Source organism: Cygnus olor, chromosome 14 (assembly GCF_009769625.2).
Source record: "Cygnus olor isolate bCygOlo1 chromosome 14, bCygOlo1.pri.v2, whole genome shotgun sequence".
In the NCBI taxonomy this organism is placed as follows: domain Eukaryota; kingdom Metazoa; phylum Chordata; class Aves; order Anseriformes; family Anatidae; genus Cygnus; species Cygnus olor.
The window spans coordinates 16998009-17022845 of NC_049182.1; the positions used below are offsets into that span (position 1 = coordinate 16998009).

At 36.4% G+C, this 24837-nt stretch overlaps 1 protein-coding gene across 1 annotated transcript in view; it reads right to left on the bottom strand.

The window, feature by feature from the left end:
* The window catches only part of TENM2 (teneurin transmembrane protein 2), a 1590996-nt gene that overhangs the window by 1110619 nt on the left and 455540 nt on the right, over window positions 1-24837 (bottom strand). The window contains exon 5 of the mRNA XM_040574031.1: window positions 16919-16986. The gene's annotated coding sequence lies outside the window, so the exon portion shown is untranslated. The remainder of the gene's footprint in view (window positions 1-16918; window positions 16987-24837) is intronic.

The window sequence follows — 24837 nt, forward strand, 5'->3', positions numbered from 1 at the left end:
TTTAAATTAAGAAAAACAGTTAGAGATTGGTCTCTCCACATCATATGGGAAAATACACCCTGGAAGACTCAGCTGAGGTATTATCACCAACAAATATTTGTTCAAAACCAAGGGACTATTTTTGTCTCAGGATAAAAACTTAATCTGAATTCAAGACAATTTTTTTCCACCTGGCAACAAAGTAAAAATCATTTCCACTAGTATTACATTCAGTTGGGTTCTATCCAAAGTGCCAGATTTATAAGAATACATACATATTTCTCTCATTTTTCTTTTACTGAGCATCTTACCTAGATTGTATGTGAAGTTTTGTATGTTCTTTTAAAAATGCATTATTATTAATCATGGCTTAAAACAACATCAGGAAATCTTTGATAAATTTTCAGCATCTCTAAACAATTCTAATAGCAGTTTATTCTCAACAAATTTGTTTGGCAAGTTGTTGTAGGGGAAGTTTGCCTGCTGTTTTCAAATCACATACACTTATAGCTATCTGTGAATCACCTGCCAGATAGGCAAGTTTTCATGAGAGATATCCTGCCGTGAGATATCACTAGACATGTGGGATGAGAAAACTCTATACAAGTGAAAAAGAGTCAGAATTTTTATCCCATTAGACACTCTGTCCTGTTGTTGCCTGCTATCCTACAGAGCTACATGATCAACAGGTGTTTCCTCATAATACCAAAACAACCTCCCCTTCCCCCAAACACATTTTGCAGCACACACCTGCTATGTGCACCATAAAATTGTTAGGAAAAATCATTTTCATGGTCAGAGTAATGTTTTCTTTTGATGTTCTCTTTTCTTACCTTTCCCCCCCCCCCTTTTTTTTTTTTAAGAAATAGTGAATGCTATTCCAATAGCATCTTCCTCAACAGCTTCTGAGATGCCAACTATTTCAACTGTCAACTATGCATATATAATATCCACACTTAGACTACAGGCCTAAGTCCTGTAAACAGGCATACAGATACTTGGTAAGTGTTGTTGAGAGTCTTAGTTAGAAAATTTGAATGAGAAAGCTCATTCATGAAACTGCAAAACATAGCTGTGATGGTTGAAACATACTTCTTACCTAGTATTCAAGCTAAATCCTAATGAAGTCAAAGGAAAAGCCCATGAATTCAATAGGAATTTGATCTGTTTCATTAGTATTCATAATGAACCGTTCCTCAAGCCTTAAGAAATCTCCCTCCAGTTTGTCCAGCTGTTTTATGCCAAAGCTACTAATCCCTTCACCATGGAAGACAGTACAGGAAGGAGATCAGGGAGAGGTTTAGAGGTTTCTTTTTTTTTTTTTTTTACTCAGTAAACCAGCAAACTAACTCGTGCCAGTGTTAATAAATAAATAAATAAATAAATGCTTAAACTGTTATTTTAAAAGTCACAAAAAAGATCTGCCCTTCTATGATTTCCAGCCATCCTCCCATGTCACATTTACTTAGGGCAGAGAGAGCTAACCTGTCTAAGCAAGGAGGCTTACTGGAACTCCACATTAAATACCTGTTTTTCTCTTTTCACCTTTACTGTATAAATTGCATTGTTTCCAAGTCTGTGCTTAGATGGTTTACAGAAAAAAAAAAATACTGAGAAAACAGCTTATTTGTATTGATAGTGAATTAGGCCTCTCCGCAGAAAATGTCACGTGCCTTTTAAATTAATGCTTTTGATCTCTCATTTTGCATAGCAACTTACATTAAGAGGAAAAGCTAGTTTTGTTAGTTTGGGGAAGAAAGTTTAAGGGTCAATCTTTGCACATACAGTTAGCACATTATCTGTAATTATAAAATTTCAAACTATTAACAGAAATTATATACTTCGGAAACCTAAAGCTTCTTTATTATCATTCAACATATTGCATATAAACAGTATATACAGTGCCCACATTACTCAGACAACTGTAGCATGATCCATTTGGAAATGGCACATAACAGAAATAACAAGAACCTTTGTGAGTCTGAGAGAGGAAATGTCTTTAAAGACTGGGGGAAGTAACCCCTCTGTTTGTATACTTTTTATTTATTAACCTATGTAATAAGGAAAATGGAAGGACCAATGATAACGTGTGCAACAATTTAAACTATGGATGATGAACCACAAAATAGCGTACTAAGTACATTCAGAGCAACTCCTGACACACTGACAAAAGAAAATTTCTGGCTTTGCTGCAGAATCGGGTCTCAAATTTCTGAGAAGTAACAGGAATTTCCCACTTCCATGGTCTAGACGGCTCTTAAGAACAGGCTTATGCGTACAGTATTTTATTCCCAAACACATACCATTTTTACCTACCCCACACAGTTTATGCACTGATTTTCTGTAACGCTATTGACATGTATTTGGCAAAATAAAGCATTTGACTTCAATACAGAAGTCTGAACATGATACATGTTTTGATCTAAGTAAATATGGATATGTCAGGGGGAAAAAAATTAAATCAAGAAAGCAAAAGAAAACAGTGAGGGAGAAGCTTGTGTCTACTAGGTCAAGAAGAAGTGTCTAGCAGGATTTTAAACAAGACAGTAATGATATTTTAACTTTTATAAATGATTTTGAAGCGCATGAATTTATTTGTACCACTGTTCCGTCCCCCTCTCCTTACTTGGTTCTTTAGTTGCACACCTTATTTCATGTCACCGTTTACACTTATGCCTAAAGAGTCTTAAAATCTTTGCGTAAGTATCTGCTTAATTGTAAGTAACAGTTTAGTCATGTTTAACTAGTTTGTTTGTCTGTTTTTTTTTAAACCTATTCAAAAGGACTACTCAAATCAAAAAAAAAACAAAACTTCATAGCCATACTTTACTCCTAAGAGATCAAATAATACAGTACTCAAGTTAGAACAAACAAACAAGAAAGCCAGCACACAACAAACCATCTCCATCCTCTTCTTCTCCCCCTCAAAGCCCCATGCTTGTGGCAAGGCAACAGCTGCTATTTCACACTGCTCAGTGGATCTGGAGATCCTGCCTGCCATGAGTGACTGTAAAATATCAGTCAGGTCTACACGGGAGTTGAGGAAAACATAATGTAACATTCAGATCCAGCAATTTAAAGCCACCACACTCATGTATGAAGTTAAACCAGTCCCTTTCCATCTTAACACTAATCAGAAGACTAGCCACAAGAATACCAGTATGAAGCCCTAATAATGAAAACTAAGAAAGCATTAGTTGAATCCCTCTCCTCAATCTCTTACCCCCTCCCCCCACCCTGAAATATTTGGAAAATAAAGGTCAAGGTTATAATTCTCACAGAAAGGAAAGCAGAATAACAGAGAAAAAGGAGCTTAAGTCCCTTGACTGCATTTCCAATCTAGCTATTTCTTAATACTGTCAACATGAGTAACTAAATTTTTGCTCTATAGTACGACACCCACAAGGGATTCAGATTTGTAATTAAATATCAACAGTATGAAAGAAATACATCACAAAGGTCACTATCCAGGGGAGGAAAGGCAGGCATTATGCACTCCTGAAAATTGTCCTTCAAAACCTGTTATCATAGACAGCAAAAAAAAAAAAAAAAGGAACAGCTTGTACAGATACAGCTTGAGAGATGAACTTGGAGCCCTCTGAAGTCTCAGTGGTGACACACTGTGCTTTAAGTGTAACAGGATGTACGAGTATATCTATGTTCAGGTGAAGGCAGCACTGCAATGTGGAACTTGATGCTGAACTGCGGAACAGCAAATATTTGGGTGCTCAGAATGAAGAACAAAGTTTTCCCCATACACAGCTGAAAGTAGGAAGAGAGGTGTGCTAACAGACCAGCTGCAATGCCAGCTACCGGGCAGGAACGGGGAAAGGGGGAGATTTGGAAGAAAACCACCACCACCCAGTCATTTTACATTTATTTTCTTTAAACCTGACATTTTTTTTCATTTTGCACTATACTGATAACTTACTACTGTGATTTGGGCTTAGCTACACTTGTGGATAATCTCAGAGACAACATTTAAAGGCTGCTTTACACCCTAGCCAGCTATCTTCCCCTTCGCCTTTTAGCACTGCACATCAGCTGCAATACCCATCTGCATCTCCAGGCAATTCAGATTTTGTGCTATCACTGCTATTATGTTTTCTGGCCCATGTTTGCTTTTGCCTCACAGGAAGGTGCATTATTATTTGAATTTGCCTTTAACTTATGTAACAGTGTCCTGGTTTCACTTAGAATAGAGTTAATTTTCCTCCTAGTAGCTGGTGGGGTGCTATGTTTTGGATTAGGATGAGAAGAGCGCTGATAACATGCTGATGTTATAGCTGTTGCAGAGCAGTGCTTACGCTAAGCCAGGGACTTTTCAGCTTCTCGCTCTGTCCTGCCAGCGAGCAGGCTAGGGCTGCAGCAGGAGCTGGGAGGGGACAGACCCAGGACAGCTGACCCAAACTGGCCAAAGGGGTATTCCATACCACCTGACGTCATGCTGAACAATATATAGGGGTGGCTAGCCGGGGTGGGGGGGGGGCCAGCTGCTTGGGGATAGGCTGGGCATTGGTCAGCGGGTAGGGAGCAATTGCATTGTGCATCACTTGTTTCATACATTTTATTATTATTAGTAGTACTATTATCAATATTATTATTATTTTCCTGTCTTAATAAACTGTCTTTATCTCAACTCACAGGCTTCACTTTCCCATTTCTCTCCCCCATCCCAGAGAGGGAGGGTGAACAAACAGCTGTGTGGTGTTTAGCTGCCAGCCAGGTTAAACCACAACAAACAGGCAGTCCCATCACAAGATCTGAAGAAACAGCAAAATATTTACTCTAAGCATTTAAGGATAAGGTATTAATAAAATGTTTTCTATACCTTGCATTTTCTCAGGACAATTCTTAGTTCTTGAGGGAAGTGGGGAACACCAAGCACTATTTTGGGGATCTTCTTAGCTGACATCTGCTTCTAGATTTTCAGTTCTTCTTTAAGAGGGAAGTATGTTTTCAGCTAGATTCACTTATGTTCTCTTATCTTGTAGGCTTTGTCTTCTCTGAATAAGGCGTTCCAGTTACGACTAAGGAAGTATTTCTTCTGCACCAGCCGAGCGGTAAAGCTATATGGTAGGTTAAAACCATCACTTTCAAAAGAAACAGTGCCAATAACTACATGCATCGATGCTTCTGTTGATGCTCCTATCTATCCTACGTTAAAGGATTTTTTTTTTTCTTGTAAACCTGAACTAGCATTCATTACCTCATGCCCCAAACCTTTCCAATTCAGAACAGTGAACTCAAAATCACATCTGGTAGCCTCAGAAAACTACGTGCATACCTACATGTCATGACTGAAACGCAAAATTTCAGAGTAGTACCTTTTAGTTGTAGACATGCTCAAAGCATACATTTTGTTATATTGCATGCCCCCAGTTAAATTAATAACACAATGTGTATGCTTAAGGAGCTGGAGGTTCATGTCCTAAAGGACCATGTTAATAATATTGCATGTCTTCTCATGCTGTAGGCAGCCCACAACGATCCAGAAGGCTGCTCTCTTGGCTTTAGCAATACATATGAAAACAGCAGTCAGCTATAGATTTTCATGGTGATTTAATATAAAGTTACGCAGTAACAACCACCACTACCAAAAAAAAAAGGAAAAAACACCTCAACATCCCAGCATGATACCTTTTGGGATTTCTTCATTTCAGCTTAGGAAGAGCATAACAAAGAACAGTAGTATTAAGTATTACTCATTAATACCCTTAGCTGTACAGGCAAAACCTCCTTCAGTTGAGCACAGCATAGATATATGTTTAAGACTGTAGGCCTTTAAGGGTATCTAATAGTCTATATACGCAGGCCATATCAAACAGTTGGGAGATATGTTATTGATAAAAACAGAAGTCAAAGGATAAAAGGATGCATAGAACATATGCCATGGACAGGAAGGAGTTTAGCATTATTACACTATATAAAACAGTACATGTACATGATAATTTACCTCCAGGTGGACCTTGCTTGCAAAGGACAGTAAGGGAAAAGAAAAGTTCATGGAAAGTACTGTCTCACATCAAGTGTTAAATTCTGTGAGCACCCTAGGGAAAACATTTTGTCATATATGTACTTGCTATCAATTTGTGCATGACCGTCTCTTAGAAACGGACCGAAGTAATGCAAACACCAGGGAAGGGCGTTGCTTGGGAACAGAGATACTCATTCAGCATATCTTAATAGAAATGTGAATCCCCCCCACCCGGACTGGTATGGATATTTAATATTTCAGAAAACAAACAAGCACATTTGTGCTCAAAGATGTGTTCTTTTCTCTATTCCTAAGACATTAAATTACTACTGAACACAATTTTAAGAAATTTTAATGTCCTAAACCAATATGAAGCTTTAGTGTATTTAGAATTTCCTTTTGAAAAAAAGAATAAGTACCAGTGGGTCATGACTTGGTATTGTCTTGTTGGATGCTGGAAAAAGTAAAAAGTTCAACACATGGTTGAGGAATCTGCAGGACAGGAGAGCTTTTTGAAACATTAGGTTTTACTGAAAACAAGTTATAATACCTTAAAACAAATCAGACTTGCATTTTTTTTTTATTGCTGCATGAATTTGAGTTAGTACGTAGTATGACAACTTGTAGAGTCAGAACAAGTGATAAGTCATTCACAGAAATAGTATTCAGAAGCAAAAAACAGGCTTTATGACATGCATGCGTTTATATTTACAAGCTTAGTGAAGAGCCATTGAGGTACTTTCCTATTGTTAGGAATTCCTCACAGATTCTAGGAAGTTATCCATCCACAGAAGTACTGACGGCCTTCATCATTCTTTGAACAAAACAAAACAACAACAACAACAACAACAAACACTTTATATCTTCTGAAAGCTTAGTGGAATATTGGCATATAAGTATAAACCTGCCTTGGCTTTGGCTGCCGTCTGATTTTAAAATTGGCTTGGAGAACACAGCAGCAAGCTAGCTTAAGAGCTCCCATTTAATAAGAACTAAGATTAAAAGCAATTACATACCCGAACCTCCACTCCTTTAAAAAGGATAAGAAAAATCTAGTTCAAGTGCTCATATTTTCAAGAACAGCTTTCCAAGACTGACACTAGGGAAAGAGAAAGAATATCTTTCAAAAGAGTAACTGATACTGTTAAATATATATATATATATATATATATATATATATATATATATATATTAAAACAGAGGTCCAAGAACAGGTTGATTTCAGGTTATTTAGAGCCTTTCCGTGCTGTCTGAGAGCCTTATTTGCAGTTCTGCAGCAAGGTATTTCTGTGATAGGGCTTACAACATGATACGCTTCTCCAGCTACATTACTGTAAATAAAATATACTGTGAAAGAACATCACTTATCGTTACATTAGTTAACATGGTGATTACAAATGATTGTATTTTACATGAAACAGAATATTTTGGGAATATTCCCTGTTGAGACATCAATAGAAAAAGAAATCTGCCATTTAAGTATAACTTTGTCATGATAGCATCTCTCACTACGAAATGAGTAAATTAAATAACTTGAAAATGCTACAAAAGACAGAAAACTCTAAACTAAACACCATTCATAATGTTACAAAGCAAAACAAATGATGTGTTCCCTTTGATATAGGGAAACATATCCACAGCATTATCTTTCATTAAATAGAAGAAACTGTCAGATACTCTTCTGTCAGGATGAGGGCTCTTTCCCCATGTTACAATGTGCTGTTCAAATAATAGTGTGTGTTTGTACTAGAAATTTAAGTTGACTACATGCTGGTGTGTCCCCTCTTAGCTAGGTAAATGGAGTTCAACTCGCATTTTTTCCAGCAACCACCAAGCACAGAGGCTATCGCAACACCCTAAGGTATTTTTGTGGTTACTTTCTGATTAGCTAAGAAAAGCTACTGAAGAGATTCAGAATTGAGTTACTAAACATTTTAGGCAGCTAAGCGTGCCGAAGGACCCATTTTAGGTGCCTGCTCTCCAGCTGCTGCTGCTCCAGAAGGCACTTATCCTGGTTCATATCCAATAACCTTACGTAGGTATCTTGGATACCCTGTGGTATCTCAAGTTGCACGAGCTCTACAGGCATAAAAATCCCTCCCTTTTCTTTCATATAGAAAAATTCATCCCAGTAGCAGTCTCCAATAAAGGCAATAAATACAGGTGATAGTAAGTGACCCCTGCATAAGACTGCTGAGTTAGCACTTCAGTGTATAGGCCATCATTTCTTTGCTAAAGAAGTTGAAGAGTGGCTTCTATAACGAGCAACTGCTGTTCCCTCCAACTATATCAGTTGCTCAAACACAAAAGATATCATCTTTAAAAGTCATGCATCTTTTTTAAAATAAAGCATATAAGCCAACAGCTTGTATGACCTAAATTATCTTTTCAGTCCTTCTTGGAATCTCTGTATTGAGTCTTTAAAATTCTTCCAATATCCTTCCATAACACAATATACCCTATGCCACACTTCTTAAGAGATTCCTACCAAATGTTTTCTTTTGTTTTAGAAAACAACAACAACAACAGACAGCGTTGCAGCTTTTTACTGTGTGCCTGCTAGATATATTGTGGCCTAATTAGATTCAGGGCTTTTAGAGCTCTTTGCACTGATGTACAAAGCAGTCAGAGCTGAAATGAAGTTCTATGTTTTCACTCTACCCTTGATTTTTATCCTTGACAATTAATTTTAGCAAGTCACTTCACCCCCTTGTTACAGATCTCTGAGAGCTGGTATAGGAACTTTTCGTAATGCTTTTTACATAAAACCTTAAAAAAATAATATTGCTAATAGTAGATTACATATATAAAAGGAATCAAAACTGTGTAACAGTTTTTTTTTTTAATTTCATAATGATCTTTTTTACTTCATCTCGTGTTTTCAGATAAAAAAAAAATCAGTTCTTCCAGATTCATGGGGTATAATAATGTATATATTAAAATGAAAAAAAGAGATTCTCTTAATCTAACTCAGTAATCTGACTTCCATTTCAGTCCATTAACAAACTACTTCATGAACTATTTTGTCTTTTGTGTTTGTTAGAAGGGGTATGCTAGGTCTGCCTAAGAAATAAATACTTTAAAAAAAAACACAAAAGGTATTGCTTGGAATATTCAAGGCATCTGACAAATAAATTCAGGTGATATCAAAGCTTTATCAAAACAACAATAATAATAATAATAGAAATATCTCTTGCATTTCTGATAAAGCCATATTCCTCAGCCAAAAATTCAATTTTCACCAAGAAATGTTTTCCCAATTTTCATTATTGGGAACAATATATCCCAGAAGTATTAATGAAACTTAACTAAAATTTCAGGACTCTCAAACTGCTTCTTGTTGCCTGGTCAGAAAAAATGGCTGTATACACACCTACTACTAAACTAGGTATATGAGTTTCACTAAATTCAGGTGTGAACTGGCTTGTTTAGTGGTGTGTTGTTTTTTTTTTTGTTTCCTCCCAAACAAGCATTCTTTGCATTGGTCTTTGTTCTTTGCACTTCATTTTTTAATGTGACTAAAATAATTAATGCAATATGGATATAAGCATTTATGTGCTTATGTTGTTTAATGGTTGACAGTAAGAACCTTTCCCCGGGTCCTTTATATTAAATCCAGATTTTGCTGAGAGTTACTATAGCTGCAAGCCATTATTTCCAAGTCAAGTAATGACTAGAGTTAATGATCTGTGTTAACTTGACCAATAAGAGCTCTTCTGACTAGGCTGCAGTTAAAGAGTATCATCACTGAATTTAACTTAATCAACTGTAGTAAACAAGTGTGAATCATTACAATCGTCAATCTGTGATTGTAGCACCTTTCAACAGTATATCTGAAAGACTCCAAATTATGACTTACCATTATTGCCTACTTGTTCACAAAAACAACTCCAGCAAAAACAACTCCAGCTAATACATCAACTGCACCCCATTACTACTCTTTTTTCCAAGCACTGCTAGTTTTTTTCATTACACTGCATTTCCAAGGAGCCTGCAAGTGCCTGGAGCCCATAAAATCCACAAAATATCTTTACCCAGTGATGGTAGGCTATGCTCTGAGTTTTGTTTTTTTTTTTTTTTTTTTTTTTACACTTTTTTTGCTTTTAAAATAAAGGTCCTTGCTGAGTGAGCTTAGATCCTCCAATTCTACTTCCCCATGCAAATACATGTCTTTGCTGACCAGGCAGTGAGAAACAGCTTGGAGAGTCTTGACATTTAAGATAAGTTTCTACGTTCTTCTTACAATTCTTCTTGCAATATCTTTTGTACCCAACATTTTCCCAACATGTTGGGAAAACATTTATCACGGAAAACTGCAAAAGTGAAGCTGTAATGTTTACAGGACAAAGTTATGCCTTTGGATGTTCTTATACCAACAGTTAGCTCATAGGTAGTTCATTGTGTTGCTTTTAAGCAAACAAACCTGTCCATTGACTGAAACTTTTTAGAACAATTATCTTTCTTGTAACATTCATGTCAGCACTTCACACCAATTGGCCAAATTATTAATTTTCTAAATAGCAACACAGTTGTTTATTTTATAACTACAGGATGAAACAAACAAACAAAAAAAACTGAGGGGCAGAAATCTCACATCAGACCCATGGTCTTGTAGAAAGGAGTTCAGTTGAGTATTCAGGTTGGTGCCATGCCAATGTAATCCTCCATTTTGTTTGTATACACTCTTTTTAAAGCTTTGAAAGGAAAATAATAAGCATACAGAGGCTCATATGTACTTTAGAGAAGACTGAATAAAACAGAAATATTGCTTAGTGATAGATAACATTAGTTAATGCAACCATATATCAATTTGATGAAAATCAGTTCAGAAAACGGCATTTACAGAATGCTTTCTGTTCATACTGAAGTAACAATGTCATATTGACTGTGTTATATTCAGAACATACCTGCAGACTGCTTTTTGCCATAATTTTTCAAGTTTTATTTTTGAAAGAGAAAGGACAGTTACTAGGAATTAAAACAAAGTTGGCCCACATAATAAAGCATCAGAAGACTACATTGGAATTCAAGCATTCTTTATTGGTAAACAGCCTTCAGATCCATTTCCATCTGTGTTTTTTTTTTTTAAATGGTCAAGTTAAGTACGTTAAGAGAAAAAGCAATCTAATTAGAAGAGCAGATAAGACATTTCTAAGTAACATCCTAATCATGTCTTTTTCCAACAATAATATTTATGTCTTCTCAGCTTCACGATACAGTTTTTCCTCCCATAAATAATTTACAGTAGCCACAGTAAGCCAGTTTCAAGTCTATGTGGTCCAGAGGTAAAATTAATTCTAAAATGAGGGACACCTCTCACAATGAATGACAGTCGAGAAGTTTGCCCTGAAGTGATTTGGATTTCTAAGTTATCTCCCAGGGGTTAGAGCTTATCTGTTCTAGTTACATGCACGTGTGTTTGGATTTGGCATGGACTATATGTCTTATTCCGTGGAATCCTAGCCCTGGAAGTGTTTGCTCATAGCATCCAATAAAGTTCCCAATTGTTAAATGCGTACACTGAACAAGTAGTAAATATCAACAATAACAAGACATGTAATTGCTGATTTTTTCCTTCAGGAATGACAGAGGTTCAGGCATATTACTAACCAAATCCAACTATATAGTAAAATTTAATAATGGTACACTACCTCATCTGACAAAAACAGAAAAAGCCTACCCTACAAAATATTCACCAGTCATACATATTGCATTTGATGACTATTGCAGCCTGAATGGATCCATGTCTATTTTCAGTGACTAATTTTCTAGCATTAATGCCTGTCACATACAAAAATCTTTTCTTCAAAATAATGCAGTGGTACTTGTATGTGTGGGGAGAAGCATACCTCTGCTGCTGTGAATGCTTTTTAGAACTCTCTTCTGTTATCTGAGGCTGAATTGATACCAAATATGCTAAAAGATCTCACTGGGGTGTGTGAGGAAGTGATACTCTGGTTGTTGACAGGCAGCTGAGCACCACAAAGCCCTTCCTCTCTCCCCTCAGTGGGCTGGGGAGAGTATCAGAAGAAAAAAAAAAAAAAGTAAAAACCGGGGGTTGGGATAAAAACAGTTCAATAAGCAGAAAATGAAGGGAAAATAATAATCTGTACACACACAAAGCAAGTGATGCACAATGCAATTGCTCACTGCCTCCCCAGCTGTTACCGCCAGCAAGGCACCGCATGGTACGGGCTGTCCCTGAGGCCACCCTGGGCCAGCTGTCCTGGTCCTGTCCCCTCCCTGCTCCTGGAGCACCCCCGGCCTCCTCGCTGGCAGGGCAGCACGAGGAGCTGCAATGGCCTTAACTCTGGGGGACGCTGCTCTGCAACAACCAAAAAACATTGGTGTGTTATCAGCATTATGTTTCTCTGAAAACCAAAACAGGGCACACACCAGTCCCTATGAAGAAAATTAACCATCTCAGCCCAAATCAGGACACTGGTCTCCCAGAGTTTTTTTGTTAGTATTAAAGAGGAAGGGAGAATAACATTATTAGTTTTTCTGCATTGCTATTAAGCTGTTCTGGAAGTCCTAAGAACACCCATGAAACAGTTTATCACTGTCAGTAAGAAAAAGGAGCAGGGACGAAAGGTAACCCAATAGCTTCATCTTTACCTCAGAAGCTGTCACTAAAGAATGAGGGAATGAAAATCAGACTGTTGACTTACATAATCATCATGCAAGTCTCCTGTTTTTAAGGAGAGTCACTACTTCCAATTACAGTATTTCTTGATAATTAAGGGACTTTACTGTAATTCTTGTATCCGTCTAATATGTACATTAATGAGATTAGCTCTTTAGAGATGAGCTTTACCATTTAAAATCTACAAGATTCTGAGCCTCTTTTCTTATCCTAAGGAGTTTTGAAGCACATAGTTACATATTATCTATTAATCAGAAGATCCTTCAAGGTACAAGATTACGGTCCTTCAAAGACATAAAATAAACACTAAATCTCAAAAAAGCCCTAGAAAACCACTTGCTTTTGATGTTAAAAACCACCAATATGATATTCAGAATGCTGCTGGTTTCCATAATGTTTTGTTAAACAAGGAGCTAAACATGAAATCATTATGAATATATCTAGCTGATGACTATGAAGCTTATAAATTGTTCAAACAAAGATATTTTTCAATGACTAATTTATGTGAATTGGTTTATAATGATGCTCAGTAACTCAAATCCAAATTTCAGGGCATTGGTAGCCTGACAGGTTGCCTTTGACAAAATCCAAGTCTTTTTTGAAATGGCTTTGAATGGTTGACATAAATCTTATCCCAAAAGTATCAAAGCAATTTTCACATGAAAGTGTAAAACTGCAACAAAGAGAACTACAAAAACCAGGATGGAATCAAATACAAATCTTTCATTTCCAATTGCAAACTCATTTCTTTAAGTTAGCTTTTCCTAAATAATTCAAACATATACAAAAGTGCCTGCTGAACTCTACATACAAGGTTCCTACTAACTGACGTTTATTTTTTCTGCAATCTGCAAGAGTGACAGCGTAGCAGTTATTTCTGTTTTAAATATTTGAGGGGTTCTTACACATCACAGCAGAGCTAGCTATATAACCAAGACAGACAAGACCATTTCACAAACTGTGAATTGTTAGCTGCACGCTTCTTATTTGTAAAGGACGTCTTAATTATGGTTTTGTGACCCAAATTACCCTTTTTCCCCCCTCCACAATCTAAGTAGCTGGGCAATTAGGTTAATAGTCATGCTACCTGGGGATAAGAACATCAGGAAATACCTCTGCTTCTGTTGCATATTATTACTGTGTTTGCGATACGTTTGGTAATGAGAAAAATAAATAGGAGAAGCATATGATTATTTCTGTAGTTTAACTTGCATTTTTCTAAAACCTCTAATGTACAGGATAACAGATCTCAAGAGAAAAACGTTACTTAATCTAAAAATCAGAACACATGAAAAAGTCTTTTAATACAAGGCACGATCAGACATTGAATTTAAGTGTCTGTCAACTGAATCTTACTCATATTTCCTTTTTGTCTACTTAGCATCATTGGATGCAATAACGGAGAGAATGCATCAGCTCAAACCAACTCCATTTTTCCCCAATATGTTCTGTGACACTTGCTCTAAAGCAAGACAGCTCAGCATAGTTTGCAGTAAAACGTAAACAAAAAAATCCCACAAAACCCTGAAACCTAAATGATAAGCCAGTCCCTTCCAAAGCTCCTCAGGAACAAACTACCAACACTACTAAAGAGCAACAGTGCTTTACAAAGGACTAAAGCACATCCACCTGTGCCTAGCATATGTAAACCACACACCTGAAATCATCTTCACACGTTTTCGTAATTTCTAATCTATATGAATGTAGAAGACTCCAAACCAAGATGAAAAGTCCACTGACTTCAAGGGATGCAAGCCTACTCCTTCTAATTCATTTTACAATTCTGCAGTGTTCTCAGCTCTCCGTTTATGCAAGTTTGTTTCCAGAGGAAAAACCGGGATGAAGTCCTTTTATAAATACACCCTATAAAAGCAGTAGCAATCCTAGTACAACAGCCTCCTGTCCAAAGGAACATAACACATTAATCAAATCAACAAATATTTACTGTCTAGATATTTACTATGCACTGTTTTGTAGTTTCGGGGCCTAGGCCACTTGCTCTGGGCTGCACTCTGAAACCAAACCTGGTGCCCCTGGCAGGGGATCCATAATGTCATTACACACAAACCACACACAAAAAATCCAGCTCTGTAGAAAAAAAGAAACACTTATGTTTTTTCTTTTGGGAGCCTTGAGTAATTCACTTCTCTACCCACTCTCTTCCAGCAGCTTACCATTCTATAGATGATCAGAGGTGACAGCGCTAATCATCCCTTTTCCAAATTGCAGTCTCAGCCTAATAGGTCATCCTACATATGGAAACCCTGCCATACCATACCTCATTCCTGTTTCTTACCTCTGAAGCTTTTTCAGCTCTCCAAGTCCAGGTGACCAAACCCACATAGAGCAACTGAGATATAGACAAGCCCTGGATTATGCAGAGGGATACCAAAGTTGTGTTATCCTTTACTGCTTTCCTAATAGTCAATCAGCACTTTTTTTTTTTTTTTTAATTTTTCTTTCACTCCTATTCAGTCCTGACCTGGCTTTTCTATGGAACCACCTATTATTACAGTTCTAGAGCATGATATTGGATTTTTTTTCCCCCTGCTTCAAGGACAACGTTGTATACAAAAAGAAATTCTACTTTATTTTATACGTTCACCACTCTTAAGTTACATTGAGTTTCACCTCGATGTTTATTGGCATTCCACTAAGCACAGTTAGTTCTCCCCCTTACTACCTGAAAGAAGCTGTAAAACTTAGCTCACTATTCAGACCCCCTTCCATGTTATTTATAAGTGTACTATACAACACAGGTATGAGCACAAGCCCATTGAGAAGCTTAACCAATTTTAAGAACAACCTATTGTAAGGACTGAATGATAAGAAACACCCATTTATTCCTATTCTGCATTCCCTATCATTTAACAGTTATTTAAACATTTATGATCTTCCCCCTCTAATGCCCTGGCAGCTCATTTTAAAACTTCTGAGAGAAATTTTGTCAAACCCTTTAGAAAACCTAAGCAGAATATGAAATCATAGCGCATTAGTTGGCTCCTCCCGTGCCAAAGCTAAGAACAGTACATTGTGCACAGTATACACCTCAATGAATGACGTATCTAAACTCTCCTGGAACACCTAGTAATTGTTATAATTTACCTGACTTCTCAGGGAAGGAATAAACACAGTCCTCTGAAAGACTAGGGCATTGATTTTTTTTTTTTGTTCTTGTTTAAAGGTATTAAAACAATCCTGCTTATGCTCTTGTTATTACCTTTTCTTACATTCAATAGCAAAAGACAGAAAGGCAGGGTACATGACATACCCAGAAGGAGACAGCATGTCTTTCTGCTTCTGGGGGTAGGATAATTGAATTACAGCATGGCTACTTAAAAAGGTTCCCCAGCTGCTGTTGCTGCACAATTACTCTGATTTCCAGAAACAGAGATGGAGCTGGGACATAAACCAAAGGCACTGAAGAGCAGTACTTCACATACACTTTTATAACTATTATAGTTATTTTTAATTTACATTACTGTATGCATTATCCTTTCACGACTGAAACTAAGAAAATAATTGGCAGGTGACAGAGTCTTTCTTTGAACGCTCAATGAAAACATCAACTGTCCATGGTTTGGCTATTAGCTTTAAAGTCATTTCACGTCTGTAAAACAGTTAGTTCATTAAAATGCAATTAAGCAATGCCAATTCAGAAAAAGTAAAACACTATACTTAGTTCATTTTCACGCTGAATTGGAGATCTTAGCCTAGGTATTATGCATATATCTTTATTACAGAAAAGTAAGAATCATCATTTAAAAAAAATAAAAAAGGCGATTCAAGATACTTAATAATGTCTATCTACCAATTTAAATTCAAATCCTTACCTCTCACTTAAACTTGTAAAAGCTCTAAAACTTGCTCATTTAAGCCTTCTTACATTCCTGAGAGTGCTACTTTTTTTTTCTTTGCAAATTTTAAACATGTTTTTTGGGAAAAAAATGTTATAAGCTGTAATGAAGGAATCTACCAAAGCCTGTGTTTCTCATATACACATTATCAGTATGTAAGTACACATACACAGGTTCAACATATCTAAATCACCAATATACACGAACATTACACTTCAGAAAAAATTCTCCAATTCATATTCTCAGCTAACCAGCAGCCTGTACATTTAGACAGTTAAACTTTCTCATACGTTTCAGCACAATACCTGTAATTATAAGGATCAAGCAGTGTAAAGTTAATTCTGTTGAGAAAAGCTACTGGGCCACAGCTTTTCTGAAGAGGTTACCACATTGGTCCCAAGGCATTGCTCACTGTCTACCGGCTAAAAACACATAACAACATTGCAATCAGGCACTCACCCAATACTCCGACACGTAGCCTGTCTGCTGCAGTGGCTTCTTACTGCTAGGAAGGAGAACAGCCAGACCTGTAACAAGACTGTTTGTTACCCATGTGAAAGCACAGGACTTCACACACACAGGGTATACCCCACACAAGTCAAAAGTTTCTTCAAACTTGTCAAATATCAACCCCTCCAATGTATTAATCACAATCCCTCATATAATGCAGCTGCAAAAGGCACCAAAGCCTTAACAATCAGCTTATGCCTTTCAGGTTTTCCACCACTAACAAGTCCTTTACAGCTGTATTCAATAACTTTTGGGTGTGGAGACAGGACTCTGCTTAAATGATGCCAACCATATGTTGCAGTTAACTCCTCTATTGCTTATCCATTGATATGTATCTGTAATATTAACAATAAGACAAATTTTCCTTCCAGTACAAGTTTAACATCACATGGTCTCATCCTGAATACTTACTTCAATTGCATTAACAAACACTGAATAAGGTTTTAATTTTAGAAGTGTAATACAAATAGCATGGTTCAGCATCCTTCTACCACACAGTTTACTCCAAACAATCACACACAATTATCTCAGAAATATTGTTTCAGAACTTAGATCAAGTTTCCAAAGTTAGCTTTTAAAGTTGGCTCACTTAAAAAAACAGGAGTAATTCAAGTAAATATGCAAGTACTTATTTGGACCTGGATTTCAAAACAGCAGAGAAGTCTATAGATTTACCTCTGCTTGATCAGAGTTGGAGGCCTTATGCCTCCAGTTTTGCCAATTTAAGAACTATGCAGTGACAGCTATTTTGTACTGGATACTAAATCTAAACGGTCAAATTAACAAAACATCTTTCCTAGGAGTACTGAAGAGGATATAGTCAACATGCAGCTGTATCTTTGTATTTTGTACTTATAAACTGGCAGTAGTTTGTAATCCAGGTACAAGTACAAAGAATATGCAACACATTAAAGGTCTTCAGATTTGCACATACTTAATAAATGCCCTCCTTCCTCAAAAAGACAAGAAAAAAATGAAAAAAGAAAAAAAATGTTCTGGAGTGCAGGAGTGCTGAGGAAATTGAAGGAAGACAGGATTTTCTTTAAAATAAATAAATAAGTAAGTAAAATGCAGAAACCATGCTAACACAACTCTATTTCTGCATCTGGCTGGCAGTTAAAACCCCATGACCTTCTGTTTGATTTTAGTCATAGGCTTTCATCTCTCGAAGCAACATGGCACAAGCTATGGGTACCGGCTTATTAACGTTCAAGTCATTGTTAAAAGAAAACTCCTACAGAGCACAAACTGATGCAAGCACGAACTCTTCAAATTGTTTACAAAGAGTACCTGTACATGACAAAAAAAATTTAAAAAGCCTGACAACAAAACTGACACCTAATTTATTTTTGAACATTTTAGCTCTCTTTTCTAAGAAACAATTAGTTCCCCAAATTGTTTGGGAACAGAGGTGCTACAGCCCCATTCTCTTACATCAGTGCAGTTCCACAGTTCCAGGAGCGTGGAACCCCCAGTACAAACTGCCTTCCAGTATCTCAGGTCACTCCTAGCTACAAACAAAGCCCCAAGAAGATCTGCCCCTTGTCAACTTATCTGTCTTTCATTTGGGAATTAAAAGCCATTAGGTTATATCTCTTGTTCTTTTATGAGGGGGATGTGTAAGTAGCACTCTCACGCAACCACGAAATAGTGCTTCTTTGGCTTACAGCATCTGTTCTACACGTCTGATCTCTTGAAAGCATATGCCCTTTGTGCCAATAAAGTTTTGACCAAATTTTAACCCTGTAATTCTCTGTTAACAAGGAGAAGGCCTTGTACTTTCTGCACAAGACTCAGGACATCAGAGCTCATTTTGAATCTTCATAGCATTCTCTTACGTGATCAACTGGAAGCAATTTAATTTGTGTCTTTTATTTGGCTAGTGTTGATGTCACCATTTTAGTTTGAATCAGTTGCTTTTGAGCAATTGTCCCTAGTCTCATGTTCTGGTTTGCACTGCAGAGAAGTTGCAGAACATGTGGAAACTAAACAGCACAACTTGCACAAGGAAGACACATAATGTGCCCTAGCTTCTGATAGGTATTCAGGTCACAGAACCAAACTAGAGCTAGTCTGAAGTAAACCCTCCAGCAGTTACCAAGGTGAATGCTGAGTCCATTGCATCAAATATTCTTACCCCAACAACGAGACACAAGCAACATTTTTAATATTGGTTAAATTGAATTTAAGAGAAATTGCTGAACTGCTTCACATCAATCAAGGAATACCCTGGGAATAGTCAGAACAGAACCCATAAACCTTGACTGTTAACCTGAAGCTCTGGCAAACTCACAAATAAGAACAGAAATTTGTCTTTTTAAGAGTGACTCTTATTAAATACATGATGAGTCATTTAAGAGGAGTATTTCTGTAGCACTTCCAGGTGCTTAATTTTCAAGTACAAATTACCGTTCTGTTGTATGAGTGCATGCTGAATTTAATCCTATGGTCTTTAGTGTGACAATGCATAAGCAAGTATTATTGAATAATCCAGGTAGCATTAAATTCAAGAACAGCTAGAAATGATTATAAAAATGGAATATTTTTGAAATATCGATTGGAGTAACGATGAGCTACAGTTTTGACAGAAGTATGCTGTCAGAGTAGTTATATACAGAAGTATCAGAAATTTCAGTACTACAGAAAGTCAATTCTGAAAGCAACCTAAATCATGGACAACAGAAAATTGCTCTACGTGGTTGCTCTTTATATCTTGCCTTACAGTCAAAAGAAACAGAAGTACTAAAGGATTTTTTTAAAACTCATCACCTGAAAAATGAGAATTATTTAGGAAATCAGTATCTGTAAATTAAGGAACATTATGTATTTTAATATGTATATTGTTGTATCACACAAATATTTTCATCAATCAAATGTTTTATTATATCAAATGTAGTCTAAATACTGCGTTAATAATCCAAATAATGGTACCTTTCATTAGACCTGGATAAGTAAAATACTTACACATATAACCTATGTGTGATGAACTGATCTGACCCACAAGATCGGTGATCTGATATTCATAATTTAGGAATGCATTTGGATAAATAACATCTCAGGGACTCCTAAATTCAAAGTTAAATACAACATCCATACATTTCCATATAGAGTAGAGTAGAGAGATGTATGAAATACATGACTGTAAGGATACAGGTTATTTTAATGGTGAATGTATTTTGAAGTGTGACATCCACCATCCATTAACATAGCATGAATTATCTCACATCGTTCCCTTCAGCTGGTGGAGAAGTCTTTAATGGAAAGTCAAATATACTTAGGAAAAAGGCTTTTAAGCAAATCTTTAACTCGCTCTGTCCCCATGCTGGATAGCACTTTATAGAGTTGAACACAACTGGCATTTTTATGTCCTTTGCAGTGATAGCCATTATGTTCTCTTGGCCTATTCATACGATTCCCTTATCATTATGAGCAGTGGTAAGGTGTTTTAATTCCTCTTTTCTCTGCATCATCTTTATTTATTTTTGAAAAACCAGAGAATAATTTTGCTTTCTTACTTGTTATTTCTATTATTTCTGGCCGGTCAGTTGCCCTTGCCCCTCTGCAGCACCACCAATGTCCTTCTAAGATAACAAGAATAGCATTTCTCCAATGCAGCTTTCCTCAAACATTGTGGTGCCTCAGATTCCAAAGCTGTACAGAAAAACCTCAAGTCTCTGTGTAGTGACATGACGCACTGCACAAACCATACCACAGAGTAGAAGTTATCAAGCTATTATTACCCATTTCCAGTAGGTAGTAATACTGAACAGCAATTCCTGGGGCAGACCTGAGCTAGAACTCAGCCAACAACAACAAGGAATGTAGTACTTGAATGTGGAATTCCAGTGCCAGTCAATCACTCGGGATTAAAGATTAAATTCAAGCAGAAAGATGGAAGTTAACAAAAAGCAACAGAAATGCATAACAGTCTTTTATCAGATTTTATATATATATATGTATATTTTATCAATGGACTCATAGAAGTGAAACCTGTAACTGTTAAAATAAAATAAAGCACAGACTGCAGAAGCCTCATCATACAATCTTTGCTTTCAGTTATTTATCTCAACATAATTTCAGTGTAGCTTCTGCATATTTTTAAAAATAGAACACAAGGATATATTTGTCAATAAAGAAACAAAACAAAACAAAAACAAACAAACTTTTGGAGGATTTGATACTTATTTTCTGCTAATTTAGGATAGTGTAATTTGCCAGGGAACCAGAGTCAGGTCAGTCCAGTGAGGTTGTGCCAGACAATAATTTATTTTTTAAAGCAAATTGGAGCTTGCTCTCTTCTTGAATAGGATATACACAAGGTGTATTTTTTTCCTCTACAACAAGTTTTCGATTTTACATTAAATAGTTAACTTATATTGTCCCACTATCTACTTTTAGAATCAGTTCTATACCATAATAATACAGCTTTATTCAGCTATAGTCATTATTTACTAGCAGTGATTGTAATTTGCACTAAGTATTTAGGAAATAGTAAGTAAGAATCTTACTTTATAGATGCAATAGCAAATATAAGCCACAGGATTTTTATTTCTGTATTTTTCAGCAATACATGAAAGAAAGAAAAAAACGTCATGTGATTTAGGTGAATAATCACGTCACAACTAATGATGGTAAATTACACAGTAAAATTGCAAACAGACCGCAGGAGGAAATAATCTGCATAAATCCTTCAGATAATAGTTTGACAAACCAAACAAAACAAAAAACACTACTCAGTAAATGATTGGCGAAAATAAATTAATATGATTGCCATTGATTAGTCTTCTCAATTTTCCACTCCCCTATTATTTTCTAAAGCTAGACAACCAGTGTCCTGCAAAATTCTGGTATAAAATATAGATGAGGTAAACTAATCTCTTCTAAAATAAAAACCTATATATTTATTTTCTAACCCATTTATAAACTCATTTACCAGGTGTTACTCTTGTTATGATATCATATATACACAGCAATATCCTTACTCTACAATCTCATAAAACAATCTTCAACTCATTGAACATCACAAAGGGCTAGAAACCATGGAAGACAGCTACAGAGGAGAAGCAAAGGATCCTGCAAAACACAAGACAGCTAGGAATGACCACCAACAATAATAAAAGATAAAAATGGCAACAGAGAGAATATTAGGAAAAGCTTCAAAGGGCTGTATTGTTCTTGGAATTTTTCTGCTTTCTTCAGTTATGCTATGGGTCAAACCTTTAAAGAGTATAGCATAGGAAAATGGGAAAGGAATGAAAAGAGATGAAGCTCTTCAGTTAAAGATACTTTTAAAATGCATTTTAAATGTTTCTCTTAGGCAGTAGTGGCTGTTGTAGAATAGTAGCACTATGTTCTAAAGAAGACATATGAAATAATTTCAGAATTTCCAGTAAGATGGAAATCAGTAAAACATTTTCTTTAGTCCATATTGTAACCCCTTGTTAGTAAATGCAGTATAACATGCACAACGCTGTACAGGTGTCTGAAAATTGGAAAAAGAATTCCTCTTCCACCATGGATGTATTTTGAGCAGTTGTTGCCTTAGAGAGTCTGTATGTTTAAGCATACAGGAAGAACAGGGTTTCCAGAACACAGAGGAAGAATGAAACTATTATTTTGAGCTTTTATACTAGCTTTAGAAAACATCGTATGCTCAAGTGTTTCAGATTTAACACATAAAACAAAAATCTCTTCATGAAGTAACTTGTCCAAAACCAAAAACAACTACCTGTACTTCTTATGACAGGTACAGTTTCAACCAATCTGCACTTGCACAGTGTATTCCAGAGGATCTTTGATGTATTCACAGCTAATTACTTAAATGTTACAACAGCTTTATGAAGGTCTGTGGCATCACTTGAATATCACTATTTTTTTGGGAAAAGCCTCTAAAGTGCAGATATTACCCATTAATATCAATATGAAAAAGAGACTTTTAAAATAGCATATCCAAACCACAAAACCACAACACATGCCTCTAGCATAGGTTACCTTTCTTCTCATAGAAATATTTTGAAAAAAACAGGACGTAAGTGGAAAAAGAATGCATGTATCATCTCCACAAGATACTACAAGTGTCTGCTTAAAATCTTGTAAGGTCCTGCCTTCCAAATGGTTAAAATTGCACTGTAAAATAGTTATAGGGGATGTAGACATGATACATATGTCTCAACATATGGGTCAAGGAACTTTGGGTAATTATCTGTCACTGAGAAAGCATTATTAAGGTGATTAGGGTGATTAAGTTCTAGCCAATTTTAGATTATTCTAGTACAGATCTGATGGAAAAGTGAATCCCAACAAGAAGGATGGTTTGGCTGGCTGACACCTATAATTGTTACTCATGAAAACAAATCCACCTGCCTAGTAATTTCCTACGCTTCTCTCTGTGTTCATCCTCTCCCACTGCCCTTTTGTAAGCAGCTCATTCTTGAAAACTGGCAATATGTTAACAAGTGAGTTAGTTGGCTCAGCAGCTCCCAGGTGATGAGGGGCAAACAGGCAACTTGATAAACAAGTTTATTTTCCCCTTATAGGGATTTCGAACATGAGTAGTTCTATCCATGAGCCAAATCTGAAGTGTCAACACTAGATGAGGAAAATACAGCCTAAGACACAACTGGGTTTGTTTTTTTTTCCATTAGAAATTTTATTTTCCTTTCTAAACGTCATTTCATGACTATATAATTAATGAAGAAGGATATATTCCTTGAGTCTTCTGGGATCTGCCACAGCACATCTGACCAAAGGTGTAACTACTGAACTATGACATTCCAGACAGATGAGGAGCTGCAGCTGCAGCTCATATCAAAGCTTGTGTGGCAGTTCATATTTGCCAATATATCTTTCAGGTGAAAAAGGTGTGATTTCCTCCCTGGTGATTTCACAAGTGACTTTCATCAGTAGCTTGCTGTAAATTTGGCATGGCAAGGGGTTGCAAGAACATACTTGCTAAGACACAGAGGTTTCCGTTATAGACTAGACCGTTTTAGTCTTCTCTGGATGACAATATGAACCCTGCAAGTATCTCTTTTTCCTCTAGGACTCCAGAAAGAATAAGAAAGAAACAGGGCAGGCATTTCTGACTTGCTTGCTACTGTACACGTTCATGATACTGTGCTCCTTTCAGTCATTTTTGAATGCTTTTCCATTTAAATATAAATGCATTAAAAAGAAACAAAACCCAGAAAAGCTAGAACTTACAATTCTGCTGTCATATAATATTCAATTGAATGCTGCAACTGAGATATGACACTATCATCTTCAGCATTCCCAACATTTTAACTTGACACATAACTGTTATTTAAAGCCTATTTAATATAAAAAACAGCAGTAATTTGAAGTGTTAGTCTAAGTCAATTGTTTCTGATTTGCTTCAAAAATGCAGAATCCTAATCTCTGTTCAGAGCAACCCTTGCTACTCATTTTCTCATCCTATTTTTCTGGTGAATTTACTCCTCCGTGTTAATATATTTTGTTAAGGGTTTTAGAACTGTAATGGGTTCTTTTAATTCTCAGTATTTTTCATATGTGCTATGGCAGTCTTATCCTGTTTGAAAGCTTTTCAAAGAAATATGCACTGCACTACCTGCAGAAGCTCACCACATCGTGGTACTGATGAAAAGGAGGCAAGAGTGCTGGATTAAAAATCATCCCGTGCTCTCAGGCCTTGAGATTTCTGATTTAGCAAATGTCAGCAGACGAGTCCTTGCTGCTTCTAGCTGGTGCAGTGGGCTGTGGGGAGGGCTGAGAGAGATGCTGCTTATTTGGTTGAATGTTCATTCAGCACTCTTTCTCACCAAACTGGCAAATGTTCCTCTTGTCATCTTACCCTAAAATCTAAGTGAAACAAAAAAGTCTGTTTATGC